Source organism: Falco punctatus (genome assembly GCF_963210335.1).
Source record: "Falco punctatus genome assembly, chromosome: 4".
NCBI lineage: Eukaryota > Metazoa > Chordata > Aves > Falconiformes > Falconidae > Falco > Falco punctatus.
In genome coordinates, this window is record NC_137583.1 from 42,379,761 (window position 1) to 42,401,694 (window position 21,934).

Sequence of the window (21,934 nt, forward strand, 5' to 3'; positions counted from 1 at the left end):
ATTATCTTTGTAGATATAGATCAGCAAACTACAAGAACACCAGTAAATAATCAACAGACCTTAGAAAAAGGGCAAGGACTACACTCATCCATCACTAACAAGGCACAGCTGTAGCAAATCTACAGAAAGAAAAAAAAAAAGATGGGGGGAAGATAAACATTTTTATCATCTTGTACTTGTTCCTCATTTATTACTGAGCGTGTGAAGGGCGAGTATCAGTATCACAGCTGGAAGCAGAGAGAAACGACAACGCGAAGGGCAACCTTTTCCTCTTGTTGAAATGGATCTGAGGCTTGTCAGGAAAGCCGAGATGTGCCTGGTGGTGTAGCCTGTGCCAGGCAGCCCCAGGTGCTGCAGCAGGAGCCGGTGAGTCCAATTCTACCCGCTCCCGTGTGTTCACAAGGTCTCTGCTCTATTTGAGGTCTGTTGTGTCATGGCAGAGGAATTAATCTTCTCTGAATTATTTTGTACCATGCATCCTCAGCAGCACCCATCCCTCAGAAGCAGATGGTGCTTCTGGCAGCTCTTTAGGTCTGTTATCCATACCGTGCACCAGCATGGCACGGCGGCTGTAACTGCCGCGGGGTGAACCATGATGGAGTACCTCCTCTGGATCCAGATTGCCTCCCGATGAAAGCCTCACTCCTGCCGTTGGCTCCATGGAGGTGCTGCCATCATCTGAGCTTAATGGTCTTTTCCAGCACCTGCTGTTATATTTGCTGCTAGACCCAAGCTGTCCAGGCCCAAACAGCAAGAAATCAAAGGCTGTCAGGACTGGAAGGGAAGAAGGGTGCTAATGGACTGCAGGAGGACGAGAGTGGCTGCCAGAAAAGGCTCCTTGCTCATGCAGGCAAGTGCTGCAGGGGCTTGAGCTCTGCCTCGTGCCACCTGTATATGGAGGTGGTGGCTTCCCTGAGACAGAGAGGACTAAGTGAGGATTTGTGCACCAGTCCAAATGCCATTTCATTAATCTGCCCTCTTCTAACATCCAGTACAACTCATTTGGCTGTGGGTATTTCTTCATAGGCAAGATCTTAACCTCGTTGTAATGTTGCCCTTCTTGCTTACAGTGAAACCTCTCTTTATTAGGACTTCATCATCTGTTCCTTTCCTTCCCTAAACAACCCCTCATAAGTGTGGCAGCATATTGCAAAGTGTTCTTTTAAATAACCAGACCTATACCCATCCCAGCTAATGAACTAGGAAAGCTTTATTTTGCAAATTCTTGTTTTTATTGTGTTTTTCCAATTACTTTGTAATTCACAAGATTCAGTAGCTCACAATGGGTCTTCCAGCCATTACTGCAAATCTGCACAGTTGTGCTGCAGGTAAAATTACAAACTCCAGCAGGACAAGTAGTTACTTCACTTTCTTCCAAGCCTTCCTTCCCCTCGACTTTCTTCTGCCTCTCTGAAAGGTCTATGCACTCTTTGTTCTGCTTTGGCTATGGGGAACAAGCTTTTGCATACTGCTGTTGGATGCTTCAGAGATCTTGATGGAAAATCAAAGCGAGGTAGGACTTGAAATGCCTCCTTTCTGATCGCTGAGGCTCCTTTTCAGCTACCAGGAGGAACAGCCCTGCAGCTTCCTATGGATCTTCAAGAAAGAGCTGCCTTTAGCACCGCTGTCTCCAGCGGGAGAGGAGCCTTGTCCCTGCATCTGTACTGCGCTGTATTTATCAGAGGGAAGCTGGCATAACACACTTTAATCCTTTCTGGGAAACTGTGATCACCTAGGAGAAGCAAGAAGGCTGCTCATCTTTTTTCTTCGCTTCTTTCTTCTCTGTGCTGTCTGCTGCCTCTGCCTCCCTCCCGCCGCCTCCTCCGTTCCCAGCCTCTGAGCGGAGCAGGCTGTGGGAACAGCCCTTCTGCTGCTCCTGCGTGGACTGACACAACGAGTAGCCCTGCGGTGAGACTGTCAGGAGCCACTTTATGTGCCAGAGGTAGATTACCAGGGTGTAGCAAGGAAGCAGAAGTTTATTTGGAGGAGCAAACAGTAAACAACAGCTTTCACCAACCGGCTCAGGCTTGATGATTCCTGAAGAGAAAGAGGTGAACCCCCATGAGACCTCTTTCTGTACCCCAAACAGAGCAAACAAGAGTTCAGGTCTAAAGTACAGATTTGACCTTTGCTCCTCTAGACTCCGTGTGTGCCTCTCCATCCCTCCTGATAGTTTCTGACACTGTCAGCCAATTTCAGCAATATTTGATGGAAGGATAGAGGCTCAGAGACACGGTTCCTATGAGATTCACAGCAGCAGATGAACAGCGAGATCCCCCCTCCTGCCTAAGGTGAGGAAAAGGTGGCGCAGAGCCAGTTCTCATTTGGTGCTGGAGGATCTGGGTGGACTTGGCCAGTGCCACAGGCATGGGGAAAGCTGCCACCGAGGTTCATACCTTCCCAGACCTCAGGGAGTTTGGTGGAGCTCCAGCCATGGATGACAGGGCTGCTTCTTGTTCTGGTTGTTGTGCAGATTTCAAAACAACTGTGCAATGCCCGTGTGCGATCAGTCCAACTTGCTGGGAGCCTTCCCTGGCCCCTGCAGGTTCATGGAAGTGATGGATGGGAAAAGAGGGGGCCAGCTCACCAGTAAGAAGAGAGACTTCAGATGGGAGTGAGGGCAGCAGCAAGGGAATCACTGGAATATGGCATGGAACATTTAAAGTTGATAAATGAGAACACTTGTGAACAGGGTCAAAGCAAATCCGGCTCAGCGCAGGGGGCTGGGGTGGAGTGGCACATTTGTGTTGTGGTGCAAACTGATGCTGAGAGCGTGGCTGAGAAGGGAATGGCAAAGTTTTCTCAAGGTGCAGAGGTAATTACATCCAAGGCAATGGCCAGGCAATAGCATTTTAATTTGTGGGAAATGCTGATGTTTATTCCCCCCCTGAGCTGGGAGGAACTGGCCCAAAAGTGAAATGCAGGAAAGCCCCTGCCAAGCTTCCCTGTGGACATAGCAGACTGGATGCATCCTGCTGGAAACAGTGCCCTGGTGGCCAAGGAGGAGATGCCAGGAGAGAATGGGAAAGTGTTTACTTTTTTGTTTCATCACCGCATTTTCCAGGAAGAACCGGGGGAAAGGCACTGCAGAAAACCCTCGGAGGAAGCTGGAAAAACATTTAATGTTTCCAAAACTCGGGGGGGGGGGGGGGGGGGGGGGGGGGAGCATGATGTGAAAACTGACCTATTCCACCTACTTAGATCTTATCATGTCTAGATTTTACAAAATTTTATCTGAAAGAGTTGTTCTAACTTGAGTATTTCTAGTCCTGTTCACTAAAAAAGAATAAACATTTTCAGAGTTGGTCTGGAAACTTGTCCAGAAATTGCTGATGAACCAGAATAAAAAAGGGGAAGTTAAGTAAACATAAACCAACTGTGTTAAGTGTCTGGCTCTGAAGGGCCATAAAATCTATTTTGGAAGGTTCAGTTGTAAGTTTAAGCGTCAGGGTGGCTTTAAGTAACTCAGCTTATTTTACAGGTGTTTTGAAGCAGCCTTGAAAAGAACAGGAGGATTGCTCAAATTGCTAAAAATCTCTAGGACATAATGTACTATCTCCTGTGCCAATTTACAAACTTTCTATTAGCCTTACGGCACCGAGCTGCCTGCCAGCTAAAGAAGGTCCTGGGTCACCTGTGGCTGATGGGTGACGCAGAGCAAGCTGGGTGCTGGTCTCTGGCGAAGTTCACGTGAGGTGCGGGGTAAGGGCTCTGTAGCCTCGGTCTGTAACACATAGAGACATGAAACTGTGAGCAAAGCATGAAGCTCCATGATAACCCTTTCTTCTTCTCTCTTAGATTTTCAGTTCTCATTCATTCTTCACTCCTTAGGGAGGGATATGTGCAGTTACTGGGAAAACTATGGCCCTTAATCGGAACAGCTCAGCTGGTGATAATAAATGTGATAGCTGTGCTCATGGGCTATCACGATGGCTTATTACAGGATCACTGGTAATGAAATGTGTGTGTAACAGGCACTGAATCCCTTTTTGTTGCAGTACCCATGAAGAGGGGCATGGTAGAGCATATGAACAATTGTTCATACTACGTGGAGTTGGAATACCTTTTTTGGTGAAACACATATTTTCTTAAAATACAGGTTTTCACTCAGTAATTCCACTGATTATCTTAAAGATATACCACACACTGCCATCCCAAAGGGGTAAATCCTAGCTCTGACTTATTCTTCCTTCAGGGGGTGTCGGCGCTGAGGTGTGATGTGTCATTAGAGCCGGTTCCTGAGCAAGCTGTTTAAATCCCTCTGCATACGTGGAACTGTCGCGACGGAGGGAAGACACAGTCACTCAGTATGAGTGATCAGCAGACTTCGTTTATTGTGCCTTACAGTCACCTTTTATGCCTTGTTATAATTAGCTCATACATATTACAAAAGTTAAGCTCATTATTGGTTAGTTGCCTAAATACCAAGCCCGCCCCTAGTTTCTCTTCTGTAGTTATCTGTTCCCACCTGCAACATTCTTTTCCCACCGCGATCTTCCTGTTACTGTGTAACAAGAACAGCCAAAGACAGTGTATTTTTGCTTTACTTCAGATAAGCTGAGAGCGATGTGCATTTTTGTCCAGCCAGCTGGACTATGTCTATGTGACCCTTTTCAGCTAGCCAGTTATCCACATGGAACGTGTACTGTTGTTACAGGTCTCCAAAGACCAGATCCTGAAATGTGAGGCTGTTCCTAGGGTTAGGCTTGTCTGAAAGGAAGCAGCTACCCTCGCTGGGTGGCAGCCCAGTCCCCACCTCTCTGTGACCTGCTTTAACAGGGGGTTGGACTGGATGATCTCCAGGGGTCCCTTATGACCCTGACCGTTCTGTGATTCTGTGCTAACACATTGCAAGCAGAATTTTCAGGGCTTCCTAAAGAAATTGAACTACCTGCTAATTATAAGTCTAATTGATTTGAACAGCTTCCCTGACAGATTCAAGCACTGTACACATCAGATAACTCACACGTGCATGTGCAGGGCTGTATGTGATGTCCAAGCGGGTGCCGTGGCCCAGCAGAAATCGGGACGCATCCCGTTGGCAGCACAGCCCACCTCAGGAGGGTGCAGTCTGCAGGCTCGAGACAGCACGTGGAGGAGAAGAGGTTGCGTAAACATGTGTTACGTGATTACATCCACCTGCTGAAAAGGAATTTAAGCGTGGTGGTAGTGCCTCCAAGATGAGGGTGAAACCACTATTGAAGAGAGAGTTCAGTCATCATCAGTGTGTTGGCTGTAGCAGTATTTGGTTACAAAGAAATCAAAAGATGCTGTATCTTGAACATAATCCTGTATCTAGTCTTATTACAATTATTTTTTAAATTAAGACTTTCAGATATGGTGCTATCTTCCTGTTTTCTTCCTAAATTAAAGTCCTAAGATAAAAATATCCTTATGTGGAAAATGTACCATGCTGTTCAACACATTCCTTACTCTTTCAGTAAAAGGTAATTTACAGAACGTACCATATTCTTTCTGTTCTTCATTTTATCACTGACAGCCAGATAATAGAAATGTACTGGGACAGTCATGGTGCTTCTGGAGATGACATATGAGAGAGCGAGTGAGCAGCTCGGCACTTTCACCACAGTATCTACTCTGCAGGACCAAGAAGCAGAAATAAACTGCCTGGTGAAGGGTACTGGCCAGAAAGGGTATTTGAAAGTATCTACTGCTCAGTGTTAAGTATATCATCCAAAAATGGGTGTTTTCTATTTGCCTTGGAAGAGGGAGAGTGACTACTCCACGCTGCCCTGACTTTGCAGGTTTGTATCTGTTCAGGGCCAAAGTGACATGAGCACAAACTATGCCAGGTTTGGTTTTGTGAGTTATCTGGGCACAGGTGAAATAGCTCTTTGGCTACTTGTCTTGTGTCTAATTGTCAAAATGTGCCTGTTCTTCCAGGAAATCACTGCTGGACTGCATATGAGGAGGGTCTAGCTTCTAGCTATGGGCTAGCCTGTAACAGCTTAGATTAAAAAGCCCTTGCATGTGCTCTCTTTTAAGCATTAAAGGTACCAAATCTAGAGCTGGCAGTGGAAGGTGGGGAGGACATGGGGCATCTTAACTCTGTAAGATCAAGGCAGATGATGTAGTGCTGGAAAAGTGTTCCCACGTGTCTGTCCAAGGAACAAAACTTAATAGCGTGGCTGTTCCCTGCTCCTGGAAAGGCTCGCTGTGCAGTCCTTGATTTGTTAAATGGCCACAGATTATCAAGGTGAGATTCCCAGACAGCTCTGTGTTTCAAGATTGTGATCAGGTCTAGAAACACACTAATCTGAAAAACCCCAGTCCCACATGGTTAAACGTGGCTCAGGAAGCTCCTTCACCTGATGGTAGGATGCCCTGGGCAGCAATCTGGACCACACTGTGCTCCTGCCCAGTGCACAGGGCGAGAGCTGCCAGCTGGGTGCAGGATGGTTCCCTTGCTGGGCCAGGCTCTGCTCTTTAGCTCTGCATAACACCGCTGAGACCCATAGGGCAGCATTAGTTGTTCTAAGAAAAACATTTGAATTAGTATAAGCTGAGAAAAGCAGAGAATACATTTACACCAGCTCCCGTTAGAATTGGGAGAAGAGTTTTATTCTTGCAGGACTCTGTGGATGGATGTGCTCAGCTGCTTCTTGGCAATTTCTACATTGCTCTCTGCCTCTGTCTCCCTGGTGGTAAATAGGTCTGGTCTCCTCTGTGATCTCTGGGTGAGCCTTGATTATCCTCAGGCCCCACCTGGTTGCTCTGAAGCTGGGTTTGCAGCCTCGAGGGGCTGGTGCTCTGGAGGGGGCCGGTTCAGGCAGGCTGTGAGCGATGCTGCCCTGCCTGGCGGTGCCCCCCAGCCAGGCGTGCTCTCAGAAAGCAAGGTCAGCTGCCACCAGGGACACTGCAGCCGGTTTGCTGCTTAGATTCACTTATTGCCTGGTGGGTACATCCAGCTTGGAGCGATAACAGATCTATTGAACGCTGAGGTGCTACATAAGGCAGGAGGACAGTTGTGTTCTGTGCCTGTCTGCCTGAGTGGGTGGGTGTACAGCGGAGGGGCTGCAGGCTGCTTTGGTGAGCGGCAGGTGTGCGGATGCAACCTGTACTCCTGGAAATTTCTGAGCTTTAAATCAACATACTGTTGCTGTATATGGCATTGAGTACTCTGTCGTAACGTGTGTGGCCTCACAGCTATTGTCGCCCAGGTACGTGCATTCTTTGATTAAGTTTGATTCATGTTTACCTCCACACCAATTAATGCTGCTCTGACAGCGTATGTGGGTATGTAAGAAATAAGGGGGCATAAAGAGGGTTAGGGCCCAGGTACTGGACTGTACAGTTACGTACTGGTTTCTCAGGTTACAAACTCCAGGAGTGCTCAGGAGTTTGTTCAGCTAGTGTAAACTGCCATCCTTCCTTTGGCTTTTGTGGAGCTAGGAGAAGTTCTGTGGTAAACTGTCTGCCCAGGTAATGTTATGTCACAGTTTAATTCTTTTATATTGAGCCTAATTAAACTGACTGATGTTCAAAACCACCAAAATGATTGACAAACCCAGGTTTGTTGCAGAGTGGTTGGGAAGAGATATTTTGGCACCTGGGGCCATTGAGCCCTGGGGCAGGTGGAGGCATGGGTGGGTGGGTGGTTAACCCCGGTCTTTCACCAGGTGCCCTGCCTGCTGTTAACCCCCCCTGACAAGCCTCTGTGGTTTTTATGCAGTTCCATAATTTTGTAGCTTTCACTCTAGGTTATTCTGGAAAATGGCTGCTGCATATTTTCAGTTGCTTTGAAAACTGTGCTTAAGCCAGCCAAATGCACTGCTCTGAGACGGGCTGTTTATAGAAGAGCTAGGATTAGAGGGGGATGTAAGGGTTGTCCCTGGGAAGGGCACTGGGAAGCGTAAGGCGGCGGTGGGAGCGGTTTGGAGAGGTTGCAGTGCTAGGCAGGGAAGCAGAGGGCACCAGCACCCCCCCCCCCCCCCCCGGGTGCTGCTCCCTGCCCGGCGGGTGGTGGTCTGTGCCTGCAGGCAGCTGCCCCCACGCCCCCAGCCCACGCCTGCTCCCACCACGCCGCTGGCACAGGGCGAAACCAGGCCGCCCTGGCAGCACGTGTGCACCTTGTGTGCCCGAGTACGGGGCGTTTCACTGGGGCTTGAGCATGGCTGGCACGTCATGCCGCAGTTGTGGTTATTGCTAGTTCTGTTGGGAAAGCGAAACCCTTGTGAGTCAGTTTGGGTAATGCCTTGTAAGCCTCAAATAGTACATCAAATCCATAGGGAAAAGCTGTTCAAAATTCTGTGCTTGTATATATTCTGTGTCCTAGAAACTTTTAAACCTCCTTTATGTAGTGACGGGAGGTTAGCATATCTGCAGAAAGAGAGAAATTGCCGGTGGTTTAGAAATAGATTGGCTGATGCAAAAAGCTAAAGGTCTATCTCTGTATGTTTTCACCTCCTAAAGCAAGTTGGAAGTTATGAAATCTAATCAAAAAAAGGCTGGAACAACTGTTTAATAGCCTCAAGGCAAGGGCCAAAATTCAAAAGCTTCAGCGTTATGAAAGTTCCAAAGAAGATGAGGAAAAACCAGATTCCCCAGTGCCAGCAAAGGTGGACAACGGCACTGGCTGGGCGGGAGAGCAGGCGCCACACTCGACTGACGTGGCCAAGAAAGAGAAAAGAGGACACTTTCAGGTTTTAGATCTAGCAAGTGCTACGGAAATGTGTTTGGCTAGGGCATGTCTGTTACAAAGACATCCGTGATGCTGATTTTGTCTGCAGTGGTTACAATGAGTAGTGCACAATTATGATCTGTTAAAATAAGATCCAAAGCAGGATCTTTAATGTTTTCTGATCTGCCTTGAGCTGTCTTCCTGAGCTTCCCACCCTACTTATGAGTAGGTATAGAATTCCAGTAATTTGTCAACTTTTCAATTCACCCACTCTATAGATTTCAGATATTCAGTAAATCCTGACTCTTTTGGGCTTTTTTAAAATTTTGGGTTTATTTTTTATTTGGAGACTTCCCACCCAATCAAATCTCTGTCAGGACCTGGGAAGGGAATGAGAACCCTTCTGATGGCCTACATTTCGTGTGGCACCTGACATTTGGTGCCACCCAAGGTTTCCCTCAAAACTGTAAACTGGGTTAATGTTGTACCTCCTGAGCAATCAGTGTCTCTTAATACAGTAAATGAAGCCCAGACTTGTTATATTTGATAAGACCTGAGCCTATTGCAATATGAACTAAAAATTCATGAGAAGGGTGTGGGGCTTTTTCCTGCTGAACTGGGTCACTTTTCCCTCGTCATGCATAATCCTTTATTATACCAGCAGAATTATTATACAGAGTGCATTTAATTTTCCACACATAATGAAGACAAGCACTCACAACAACTCGTGATGGCTCTTTGGAAAGTAAATATTTAATTTTTGAATGCATACATTTGTTCTTCGTTAGAAGATACAGAACTAATTATTCCCTGAGTATTATAATAAAATTAAAGCAGTACAGCCATGGTGTACTTGTAAAATGCATATGTAATTGCAACAAGGAAGGAGAAAAATGGAAATTTCATTAGGGAGAGGCAATGTTTTACAAAACTCCTTCATAAAGGAGATCCCTCATATAGGATGAGTTCTTGGAAGTATCTAGGCACAGGAGGTTAGGCTTTGTGAACACCCACCCCATGGCTTAGAACAGCCTTTCCAAGTGCTGCAAGGAATATTACCACTTGGATACAAATAAATTATCAAGGATGCAGTAGACTTTCATTGAGATATTCTATACAGTCATCACAAAACATGCAAGTTTTGAAGTGAGTAGATCTCTAGTTGCTATATAAGCAGAATACAGTGATATAGCTCACTGCATCTACAGAAGTGTCTCATGAAATGCAAAATGAATGGCTGAAAGAAATGCTCTTAGGAGAGGAAAAATGGGACTCAGTGTGTGTCATAAATTTTGGTAACAGAATTTTAAACAGGGATACCGGTTATAGATTTCAAGCCCCTCCCCCCCCTTGAGCAGCAACTAAATCTTCCTTTCTTTTCAGTAAAGTCATGTTAAAACAACTCCATTCCAGCACTAATGCTGACATCCTGATCCCTGCTGTTGCACTGATACGACTGGAGTATTTTCAAGGTCATTGCAGTCAGTAAAAACTCTTCTTGATGTCAGTTGGGATTTGGGTTTTCCTTGTCCTTTATGAGTGTTGTAAAAAATGTAGAGTATTGGTGTAAAACAGCATGACACCTGGGAGCCTGCATATATATACAGAAACCTTATGAGACAGTTACTCCTTTTCCCGTGCAGGCACACAGAAGATGTTATCAATAACTTCTAGCATCTGTTTTCAAAGATAGGCAAAGACCTTGACAAGCCTGGGGAATAGGTTAACAAGAGCCTCATGACATTCCGTGAGGACAAACACAGCAAGTCCTGCCTCTGGGATGCATCGGCAGCATTGGCTGGGGACTGGCAGGCTGGGGGGAGCTCTGCGGACAGGACCTGGGGGTCCTGGTGGGCCATAAGCTGAATGTGAGCAGTGGGTTTAAGATGCTGAAGCCTGACTGTGTGTCGGGCTATTTGGCTAAGACTGTAGCCAACAGATCAACCATTCCCCTTGACTCAGCGCTTGTGAGGTTCCATCTCACAGTTGGAAAACTGTTTTTGGTGTACCCCGGTGCTAGAGAGAGGTTAACAAGTGGGAGTGAGTCCAGCAGAGGGTCAATGGGATGTTCAGGACGCTGGAGCACGTGGTGTGTCAGGAGAGTCTAAGAGTGCTGAATTTATTTAGCCTGGAGAAGGTAAGCTAAGGGGACATCTGATTGCTATCTTCCACTAATGAAAGGGGATTGTATAGAAGATGGAGTCAGAGTCTCTGCAGCAGCGTGCTGCAGAATGATGAGGTAATGGTCATGTGTTGGAGCAAGGGGAAGCCCAGAGCAGCTGTGGGTGCCCCATCCCCGGCATGTCCAAGGCCAGGCTGGACGGGGCTGGGAGCCGCCTGGGCTGGTGGGAGGTGTCCCTGCCCGTGGCAGGGGGCTGGGACTGGGTGATCTTTAAGGTCCCTTCCAACCCAAACCAGTCTGTGATTCTATGAAATTTTGTCCTTTGATATATGGAAAAAATTAATTAGAATAAGGGTTATGCAGCACAGAAACAGATTTCCTGGAGAGGCTGTGGGCTCTCCATCCTTGAAATTTGTCTGATCTGAGCTGGGCAAGGCCCTCTGCAACCTCCCTTAGCAGCAAAGTTGTCCTTGCTTTGATCAGGAGGCTGGACTGGAGGCATTCAGAGGTCCCTTCTCACCTCAATTATTCTCTGACTTCATGTCAGAAAGTTGCTAGTACCTGTGATATATGGCGAGACCATAAAAAAAAAAAAAAAAAAAAAAGCTGTTAGTATGGCACTCAATCCTTCAGTAAATATGTTCCATGTGGATATTTATAGTCCTGCCTGCTAACCTTCAGTGAGAACAGAAAGTTTTTACTCCCATAAGCTCCATGCAGCTGCCAGCAGAGATAGTGAAAGCCTTTCCCTCCTTCCCTCACCTACAGCATCGCTCTGTGGATGCTCGTTGGCTCCAGCTCGGCAGGCCCTGTGATATCTATGGATTTGTGTGAGTGTCTGAAAGGATCTAATTTAAAAAGAGAACTGTCTCTTCCAGGCAGTGCTGGTATCTGTGGGTGAGTTTAGTTGGCTCTTAGATCATGTGTTGATTTCAGGGACAAGACTAAAAAGAGGAGAGAAAAAAGAAAGTTCCCCATCTGCTCCTTCTGTCCTTGAGGATGCACGTGTGTGCCTTGCTGGAGGCTCTCCAGAAGCACCGTCGGGGTGGTTCCTGGGGCTCTGACCGTGGGTGGGGGTGAACTTACCCCCCTCCCTCCCAGCTGTCCCTTCCCCATGATTCCTGGCTGGAGCAGGCGCCCTGACCACCCGAGGCAGCTTGCACTTGGGGAGCTGCTTCAGCCCGGTGTACCCTGGTAGCCTTTGGGGTAAAATAAAAGGGAATTGGGTGGACACCGAAGGCTCCCTACAGATCTACCTGGTGTTTGTGAGACCTCTTCCCTCATTATGCTTCTGGGTACAGAGCAGCAAGAAATTCTCAGGACAGTTTGATTTCCATGGGGATGCCTTTCTTTCCCTGCCAACATTTCTCTCTTAGCTGTATCGTCTCTAATGAAATTGCCCGATCCATGTTAGGATTGTAATCTAAACGGAGTGCTATAGATTAACAGTTGCTGCTGCTTTATCATTGAAATGAGAGTCATGGGATCAATTTAACTGTTCCTTGCTTCATTATTTGCTTAAGACAATAGAGTCATCTCTGCAAATTCTATTGCTTTGTGGGTATTTTTAGCTTAATTATCATAGATATTAGCTACAATCAACAATGATTTCCTAGGTGCATGCACTTGCTCCCTGGAACACTAGGTTTTATAGGCTTTGTACTTTTAACTTGCCTTCCTTTTTGTATTCAATCCAGTCAGGGCTCAGAAAAAAGCAACCAAATGACCAAAAAAAACCCCGATCCAACTTATTTTGCAAAAACATTAATTCTTTCCTAGTAGTTTATTTTAAGAATTAAAGGCATAGTGATGATTGTGCCTTCTGTTATATGCGTTGCTAAATATTCTGGCCGTTGAGCCTGTGTAGGGATGATGGGGACTTCAGCTTTTTTAGGGGGGCTATTTAAAATACTTCAGAATAAATAAAAAGCTTGCTTTGAAGTGAGCTGTCAGCAAGGCCTGGCTGATCACAGGTTTATCTTTTTTTGCAAGGTATGAAAAGCTAAAGAGAGACATGTTGCACAGATGCCCGCACCCAGCTGCAGCGGGTTTGTTCCTGCCTGGCCAGGCAGCAACCACAGGGCCTGATCTGGAGGTCAGCACCTCCAATTAAGGGAGTTAGTTAGGTTCATACGACCTGAATTGAGATAAAAATCTAGCCTACAGTATTGCCACCACAGGTTTTAGGTGTTTTTTCTTTTAATCCTTCCATATAATTTACTAGACTCCTAAATCATAAGCTCACCTATTGCTGATATTTGGACTAGCATCCCCCAGCTGGCTCAGCGAAGGGGAAAGGGGCAGGGGAAAGCTCCCCCTGTCCATCGAGTACACTGCATTTTGGGTCCTGGCATGAGTTTATTTGAAGTTTGCTGGACAACTTTATGCAGAATATGTAAACAAAAATCTCTCTGATCAGTTGGAGTGTAGCTGGACATCCCAGCATAATAAAGAAATCAGTCTGCAGTTTTGCTTATACTGCCTATCTTCCTTTTAAAACATAGCAGGAAAAAGGCCTTTTAACATTTCTTATGAGTGCCGGTAAAAGCACTAGGCAGTTTCTTGCATTTGAAGTGCTGAAAAGGCAATTCTAATATTTAGTTTAATGTAAAATAAACATGTTTAGCTTCCAGTCAATATTTTCCCAACCATTTAGATTACTTCTATGTACATTAAACATAACCACGGGAAACCTCTTAAATACCTTTCAAATTGCATCCCCCACAAGATAATATTTTAAGAAAAAAAATTAAAGTTCTTAAGATAGGCATAATTACCCTTATGTCATGGTCCTTTGTCTTGTACCTTATCTTCTCCTTTCCTGCTTTTCCCCTTCCTCTCAAAGCAGGTAAGAGCAGCAAAACAGGACTAATTTTATATCCATTTTAACAGATGGAAAACTAGTAAAAGTGGTAGCAAGAGCAATGAGGCTCTATTTTAGCACTGCACCTCAGATCTTGTAGGATTTACATATGTTACTTAGGTGGTTGGATGCTCTGCTGTATGCAGGCATAAGGATTTTCCCCAAGGATGCAAAGAATAATTAAAAATGAATACATGAATTCAGGTTCAATGCCACTTCCATTGGAGTGTACTCTTTATTGCTTTACTTTCAATTTAGCCGTTCAAATTGTGGACACTTTTCTGTAAAGGTGAGCTTTGGCATGTGTCCTTAGTCAGCGAAGCCTTCCTGAATGAATTTTTGCTGTCCAAACAGATGTCAACCATATGCAGGAGGAAGAACTATGAGTGGCGTTTGTTGTTTGTATACAAATGTCAAATACTGGAGTTGCTAGCTACAATATATTAAACCAGGGCCAACGCTGGTCCCACCTAGTCCCATCAGAGGGGCAGCAGCAATGCTCCCAGGCAGGGACCTTGGTGGTGCTGTGGTGGGAGCGGTGCCATTCTCTGCTGCTCTGCACGCATCCCCCCTGCAGTCCTTCACCATGCCGCCCATCTGCACACTTCTCCATAATTTTGCCTGCAGTAGAGAGGCTTTCTTCTTGAAAATAAAAACAATGAAGATTTAATAAGGAGATTTATCTTTTCTTTGATAAGACTGTGGCTGTAATAGAGCTTGCCTGCCTGCATAGTCCCAGTGGAGCAGACAGAAACTCCAATATATTTGCTCCTTTAGTATTATTTGACCAGCTAAAAATTCAAGCCAAAGATTGCTTGTATTGCAAGAATGCAAATACCTTTTTTCACAATATTAGAACAAAAAACTATACACATATCTGTAGGTGGGATGGAAATGAGTGCTTGCTAGTGTATAGCTGTGGGAAATAAATTGCTACCACATGATATTTTTTTTTTCAGTGCCAGTCTAACATACCACAATTCTGAGAGATGCTAAAGAAGACTTTTCAAGTAGAAGCTTCCAGTGAGACAGTGGTGTCTGCACAAACAAACTACAGACTAGAAAACTGAAAAAATATTTATGTTGGTAAATACTGCCTCACCTAACAAGTGCCTCAGTCATTTAATATTCACCCTACCTGAGGTAGCTGTGCAATTCTCACCACCCATGTGCAGAATGACTCTGTATCTCCCAGATCTTCTGCTGTCGAAATCTACAGGCTCTTCATAGCTGGTGAAAGGCTGTTCCTTTGCTGTGCTGGCCATGGACGTTGCCCTTCAGTCTTGCCCTGGAGCAGATCAGCAGAAACATTTAGTGTGCCTCCACTGTGTGTCTCTCCTTCCTTCAGTCTTTTTGTTGTAGCTATGACTGTCCTTCTTAAAATAAATGCTCTGCAAGTTATTAACCTGTTTTCCATCACCTCAAGACAGATTTCTCACCTCGGTTCTGTGAGGCTAACAGGAGCTCCAAAGGCTGTGTGTGCTGGGGCAGGGTGCTCTCTGCACGTCACAGGCTGCTGGAGGGGCTGCGTTTTGCCTTCTAGGACTGAGCACTACAGCGGTGAGAATTTCTGGGAACAATGCTAATTCCTTTATACCTTGGTTGAATTAGTATTGATTAGGGAGGTGATAGAAACCAGACTTTCTCTTACAGCCATAATTTGAACTATTACACTCACTGATTTGGATTTAAATCTTTGCTTTTTTAGTAAATGCTCTCGTGTAAGAACCTGTCGTGCAACCAGGAAATCACTGCTTTAGAGCTCTAACGTCAACCCATGGTCTAAGCCTAAAACAGATGTTTTCTGTACTACCAATTTGATTTTACCTGGCACAGGTACAGACACCTCCAGAGTCCTCGCTACAGATTCTTGTCACCTTCTCTCTTACAATGCCTGCCTGTAAAGTCAACAGTTTCCTCGTGGTGGTGTTTGAATACCAGATTTTTATACAGTACATAGGTTAGGACTGTACAATGTGATACTTTGATGCCACTATGATAATATTTGATCCATATGGATTTTTTTCCTTTCATGGTAGAGCTCTGTCCATGGATGGTGTGAAACAAGAAGGAGCCTGCAGCAAGAACCTGACATGCAGTCACTGTCCCATGTGGCCAGAAATAACAACCAGGGGTGGCTGTGCTGTTCTCACCCGGCAGAAGCCACGCTCCCAGAGGGAACACGCAAGCAGAGTGCTATCACAACCAGCCCCACTGGAGGAATGGGCTAACTGGGAGAAAAAATAGAGCTTGCCTCTTGTTAGCAATGCTGTACTGCAGACTCTCCTCCATTCTTACCTACAGTCTTCTCCAGTTGTGGTGGGATGGCAGATTTGATATTTAAGTAGTTGATGGAGTAGGGGAAGATGACCCCTTCTGATGATCTGGTGCAGGTGTATGGGGTTAATAGTGCGGGGCAGCTGGGGTGGGAAGCCAGGTACCGTTACCGTCTATTAGCCAAGCACGCCTCGTCCCTGATGAGAGGGGCTCTTGTGTGGCTCCTACCAAAACCAAGGAAAATATGTCCGTCCCCTTAGTCCAGGGAGTTTGTAACATGCTTTGGGATTCTCTGAGGTGAAATGAGTGTTTGTCACTGCTGTTCATCTGAGGAATGTTTTGGGAAGCAAAGAGGGAGAAACCCAGCAAGTTCTGATAATAATATAATGACTGCAATTCCGGGTCACAAGTTCTCAACCAAACCTCGATTCAGATAAGGAAGCCGTTAGGGATTATTTAACATGGCAGTAACTCTAATTTACAGCATCTTCATTATTCGACTGAAGCCAGTGACTATCCTACTTTTCTACTGTAGCAGTGTCATCACCCAGATGATCTCTGCTCTCGCAGCTTTCCTGCAGCAGGTACCCCTGTGTCCTCAGCAATTCGTGGGTGGATCTGTGTCCTATGGGATGGAAGTTTTGCTCCTGTGATTTATCCAGCCTAGACCATTGCCAATCAACTACAGTCTCAAGGCTCCTTCTGCAAGGAGAAGTGACTTGGCCTTTGGTCTCATAAATAAAGTTTCTCACTGGAACTAGTTTATTATCCCATAAAACCTTTCAACCCATTAATGAGGAGAGCATGAAGCATATCAAATGGGCAGTAATTGCTATAAGAAAGCTGGATACTGCGGCCTGGCCTGATAGGGAATGTTCCAGCCTAATTTATTTTCAGAACTATAATCTTAACAAATACTTGTGGATAGGTGGGATTTTCCTACTGTTTCTAAGGCTGCGGAGTAAGTGGCTGGTGCAATCCTACCGGTTTGTTTTCAAGTAGCTATACAGCATAGGCAGAGTGTGGTGGCTTTCTCAAAGGGGTATGGAAACGTCTTGGGACTGCAGAGAAAGCCAAGAAAACAATGGCTTTGGTTTTGCCTGGATCATTTATTGCTTACAGTTCAACTGTGCTTTTATGAAGGCAAGGTGAATTTAAATGTAAAGCAGCAGAGAAATCCACTGGGAGAAAGATAAAAGAGTCTGAAGCCATTACAGGCAAGTGGACTAATTGATGGTATGAATCTGAAGAGCAAGTACATGTGAGGCTTAACAATGCCTTGTCTTATTTTTGGGATTATCATTTTCAATTGCCGACACTTGAGCGTGGGTGGAGAGGATACAACCGCACAGCTGGCTGCGTCTTCCGAAGGAAGGTGAGGAGTCCTTGGGAGGGGTGGGAGTGGACCCAGCTGCCCCAGTGCCTGCTGCTCGGTTCTGACCTTGCAGGCTGGTTTTTGCTGAGATCTAGTCCGTGGAGAAAGGCTCGGTTCTCCTCGGAGTGGTGTGTGCTCATTCACTTCTTCCATGCATTCAAAACCCAAAGAAAATTTTCTTGACAAGGGCATGAGAAAAGCCAAATAATTCTCTAAGTTCTAACTAGAGCCCTAGGCCAGTACCAACTGCCAGCATCCCAGTGCTCGTTTTCCCTCCTACCCACAGCTGCTTCACACACACCAGTGACCTTTGTGCGTGCTCTGCCTGCCACCCCCCAGCACGCAGGCTAGCCGGCGTCCATCAGGAGACATTTACACATTGCAGGAAAGTTACTCGTACAAGCATCACCATGAGATCAGAGCGGGAAGTTGGATGTATTAAAAAAATTGGTGTAGATATAGTACTTTACTGCTGCAGAAGGTCTGGTGCACTGACCTGAGCTCTTTAGATGTTTCAAGGGTAATACCAGTGGTTTCGCTGTAATAAAGCAACAATATTAGAACTATTCCAAGTGACAAAGAACTGTGGTTCATTCCAAAATTTTCTGTTGCAGATCATAAAACACAAGTGAAGAAATTCTTCCTCCAGTGATTGTTCACTTCTTGCTATTTATTTTTAAATACTAAGAATCTTTTTGGCCACTCTTAAAAAGGCTGAATGATGTGCTATTCCACGCAATGGGATAAGCCACAACAGATTCAAGGACTTAGCATGAGCTGAAAAATGAAGGAAAAATAGCTGAGCCAACTGGTACTTTGCAAGTCCACCTTATGATAATTAATACCTGGCTCTCTTGCTTCTCAGAGGAATCAGTCCAATTTTTCCACCCTGAGGGACAAAGAAAACTCCAGTCCAAATGGCTGTTAGTGTGGATTGGCCAAAACTGCAAAGAAAGAAAAATTGTGTAAGTGTCCATGAGAGAGGAAAAGCAGCTCTCTTTCTGCATCTTAATGGCAGCATAAAATGACCAGCACTTCTGCAGCGGCTTACGGGGTCACATTTCCCATTACCGTGGAGAGAGCAGAAGGCAGAATGCATAACTACAGATACCACAGTGCTGTCTTCTCTGCTTCTCAAAATGCTTCTCCTGTGGTTAAATAAAACTCTGAGGTGCTTTGGTTGTGCTATTCCCATCTGCTTTCATTGCCCTTTTTTTTTTTTTTTTTTTTTTAATAGCAATGGAATATGCTGAGCTGCAAATGCTGTTACTCGCTGCATTCTTCCTCATCCCTGGAGCTATATGTTCATTTCCAGCTTGTAAAAATAACCTGTTTATTCCATTTCTAAGTCCTGTGTGAGACGGTTCTGACTTTCCCTGTGCTGGCTCCCTGTAGTTTGATCACATCTGGCTGCCCACCGATGTGCTTTGCCTCAGCTATGGAGATTTCCTTCTCCAGACAGTTGCAGAGGAATTCTCTCCGGCAGCAGAGAACGATGGCTGGTGCAAAAATCTCTGTGTTGGATTAATTGCAAGCCTCACTATTAACTTCAGAGAAAGCAGTACAATGCCCTAACTGATCCTGGAGGATTTTGGGGATCCTTTCTTTCTCTGATTGTCTCTAGTCGGTCCAAATAGATGACCGTGTGCTCTGTACCCCACCTCTGAAGCCCTGTCCTGCCTCTGTTCCCCACGCTGCTCCCTGCGGGCTCTGCCAGGCCAGCCCAGCGGCTGGGGGGCTGCACCTACCACGTGGCCAGGTCTTGCTGCAGCAGGAACGTCAACCAGTGCCGACACCGTTACCACAGGGGAGAGACAACCAGTGGTGGACTTCAGCTGTAACACAGCAGACTGAGTACGGGTGTGCAGAGAAACACTCCTTCCAGCCCAAAAGGTATATTGTTAAGGGGTGATGGATTTTTTTATAGGTTGGGCAAGCATCTCTCAGGCCCACTGTGGCCACAGGGATGCTGTCTGGGAGCTGGACAGTGGGCTGGCTGCCCCCACTTGGCCATCTCCCTGCTTTTCCATGCCTGTACAGCTGCCTGGTCTCCGAAGAGACTGTTATACCAGTAGCCTTATTATCGTTGCTGTATTATTTTCCATTCAGCAACTGCAATATAGAATTACTAAGCACCCCCTAACTCCACCGCTCTTCACACAGCTCTGGTCTCTTCTGAACTCGTCCAGAACCATCTACTCTGTCAGATGTGTGCAGATGGATGCCCAGAGCATCTGTAGGACACATTTATGAGTAATTACCTATCATCTGGAAGGTTACAGAGCAGCAGCATAAATGTGACCTGCCTTCTGCGTTTATATCTAACACAAGACTAAGAAACATTAGCAGACCAGAAAGCTTTCCTGCCCCGCAAGGCTTCTCTGAGACAGATTATTTGCTATCTGGCACCTATCAGAGAAATGAGAGCTTATCCAACACAGTCTCTTTTATCACTTCCTATCCTTTCTCTTTTAATCCTTAAGGGTCTCAATCAGGATTGATCAAAATACTGAATGAGAAACTGGCCAGCACAGGGGATTTATTTGTGACCTATTTTATGACCTATTTTTTCATTTGTACACTGCTAGAAAATTGCACGCTTGGCTTTGACACCCTGTCTGTGACACATGCAGAAATGTTTCCTGACCAGTGTGTGCCAAAACCTTCCAGCCCGGGCTGTCCCCACCACCCCCCCCCCCGGCTCACTCTGGTTACTCGCTGTTCACAGCGCAGGACTCGCCCGCACGAGGCAGGCAAGTGGCAGGGTGTCTGACCTGCAGGACAGGCTCAGGAAGGTGACAGTCCTCCCACAGGACCTGGTAGGACCCTCTCCACTGACCTCACCAGGAGCTGCACAAAGGACAGCTGCCACCTAACCCAGCAGGACAGCACACCCACCTTGGCTTGGGCACCTAGAGGCACCAAACGGGTTGTGAGCCTCAGCCTGAACAGAAAGTGAGGACAAAACCAGACATGTAACTCTTTGGATTCCTTTGAAAACCTTGCTTCTGTTTAGGAAAATTTATGGAAGTGTTTCTGTTATTCAACAGAAGTATTTTCACGTTTATTCTGTTTGGAAGAACAAGACGTTTTTTCCTAACCTGTCACCAAACACAGCCTCTGCCACCCAGGATGCTGCAAGCCTCATCACCATGTGCTGGAGTGCGTCCACTGTCCGAGTGGCACAGGTATAGCTGAGAGAGCTGCAGAGGCAGCGACCCTTTAATCTGGTCTTATATTTCAGCAGTTCATAAATGTATCTAGCCGAAGGAATATCCCATTTTGATTGGTTTTTAGTGGCTACCAAAGTGCAGTGCTGGGGCGTCTATTATGGCAAACTATACTGGATGCATTTTATGTTATAACAACTGTTAGAATAACCGTTAAATCCACTTATTACAAATGAAACATTTCTTCCTGAGCAATAAATAAATAATAATAATAAAAAATCTTTTAATTCTTTAGCAAGGAGAAGAAACTTATCTGTGAAAGCCAAATCATAAACAAAGCATTGTCAAGGCCTCCAGCAGGACGAAGGCATTAGGTCCCAGCAATACGCCTTCACGGTGGGCAGCTGCTGTTAATGCAACTCGACACATTTACTTTTCTGTCTGTGGCACCCGTTCATATGCCACGCTGGCAGAAGCTGAAAATACAAGCTTAGCTCTTCATGGCTTCAGTTGGATACAGAGATTCAATCTGCATGTTTGTCTGAAATGTCTTCTTTAGTGTGGAAAATGCTGATATCATGAGTAGAGAAAATAATGCAATAAGATAAACGAGTTTATGTTGTTTCATGGGACTTCCCCAGGCAGGAGAGGTGTCTGTGGTTCCTGGTGCAGGGCATACATATTGCTTACTACATCTTGCTTCACTCTGAGCTTGCTTTGATCAAGAGCTACACTTCTTCTTGCTCCCTGTTTACTTCTTCCAATTGCAATGAAGTGACGCAGACGGGAATTGCTTGTGTGGCTCTGTCAATGAAACCAAACCCTCTTGGGAAGTTTGCACTTGTCAGACTGTAGACCTGGAGCAAATCTGGAAATACAGAGGAATTTCTTGCACTGTAACTTTCTAACAACCTTTTCCAAAATTCGGAGGTTGAATTTGGCCTGAGCTTTAGAAAACATTCAGGCCAGAGCTCACATACAAACTGTTCTGCTTCCCTTTAAACCAACACAAAAAAAGAAGAAAAAAGCTGAAGTTTCAGTTCTACAAACAGCTCAGCACTTCTGAGCACTAGCTCAGGGGCTCTGTTCCAAGATCTCTGCTGCCTCCTCCCTTCCTACCTGGAATGCCTGGAGACTGCACATCCAGAAAGTGTTTGGGGAAATCTGATGAAGAGCAAAGGTTTTGGAAATCTTATCTCATCTTTTTTTTTTTTTTTTTTTTTTTTTTTTTAATCATTTCAACCACAAACTGTGCAAGTATTTGCAACAGCAAAATGAATCATGTTTTAGAGATGGTTGTATTTGTGGGAAGCAAACCATATAGGAAATCTATGATCACTCTTCAAAAGTAATCACACTTTTTTCCCCATGTCTCATGAAGTCGTTGATTCTTCAGAACTTCCCAAATGAATCCAGAGTAAAAGCGGTGCCTCGCAGTGGGGTTTGACACTCTTTTTGCCACAGTGGCAGTGAAAGCTCCCATTGT

General features: G+C 45.6%; 1 long non-coding RNA gene across 5 annotated transcripts in view; it reads left to right on the top strand.

Annotated features, from left to right (window-relative positions):
* LOC308062740 overlaps positions 1-21,686 on the top strand; it is a 67,464-nt gene extending 45,778 nt beyond the window's left edge. For 3 of the 5 annotated variants that reach the window (XR_013927661.1, XR_013927664.1, XR_013927665.1), the window contains 2 exons: positions 1-19,171; positions 20,007-21,686. The exon at positions 1-19,171 is cut by the window's left edge. This is a non-coding gene — a long non-coding RNA (uncharacterized lncRNA). The remainder of the gene's footprint in view (positions 19,172-20,006) is intronic. The other 2 variants (XR_013927662.1, XR_013927663.1) reach the window with 2 other exon arrangements.
* Positions 21,687-21,934: the final 248 nt, after the last annotated feature.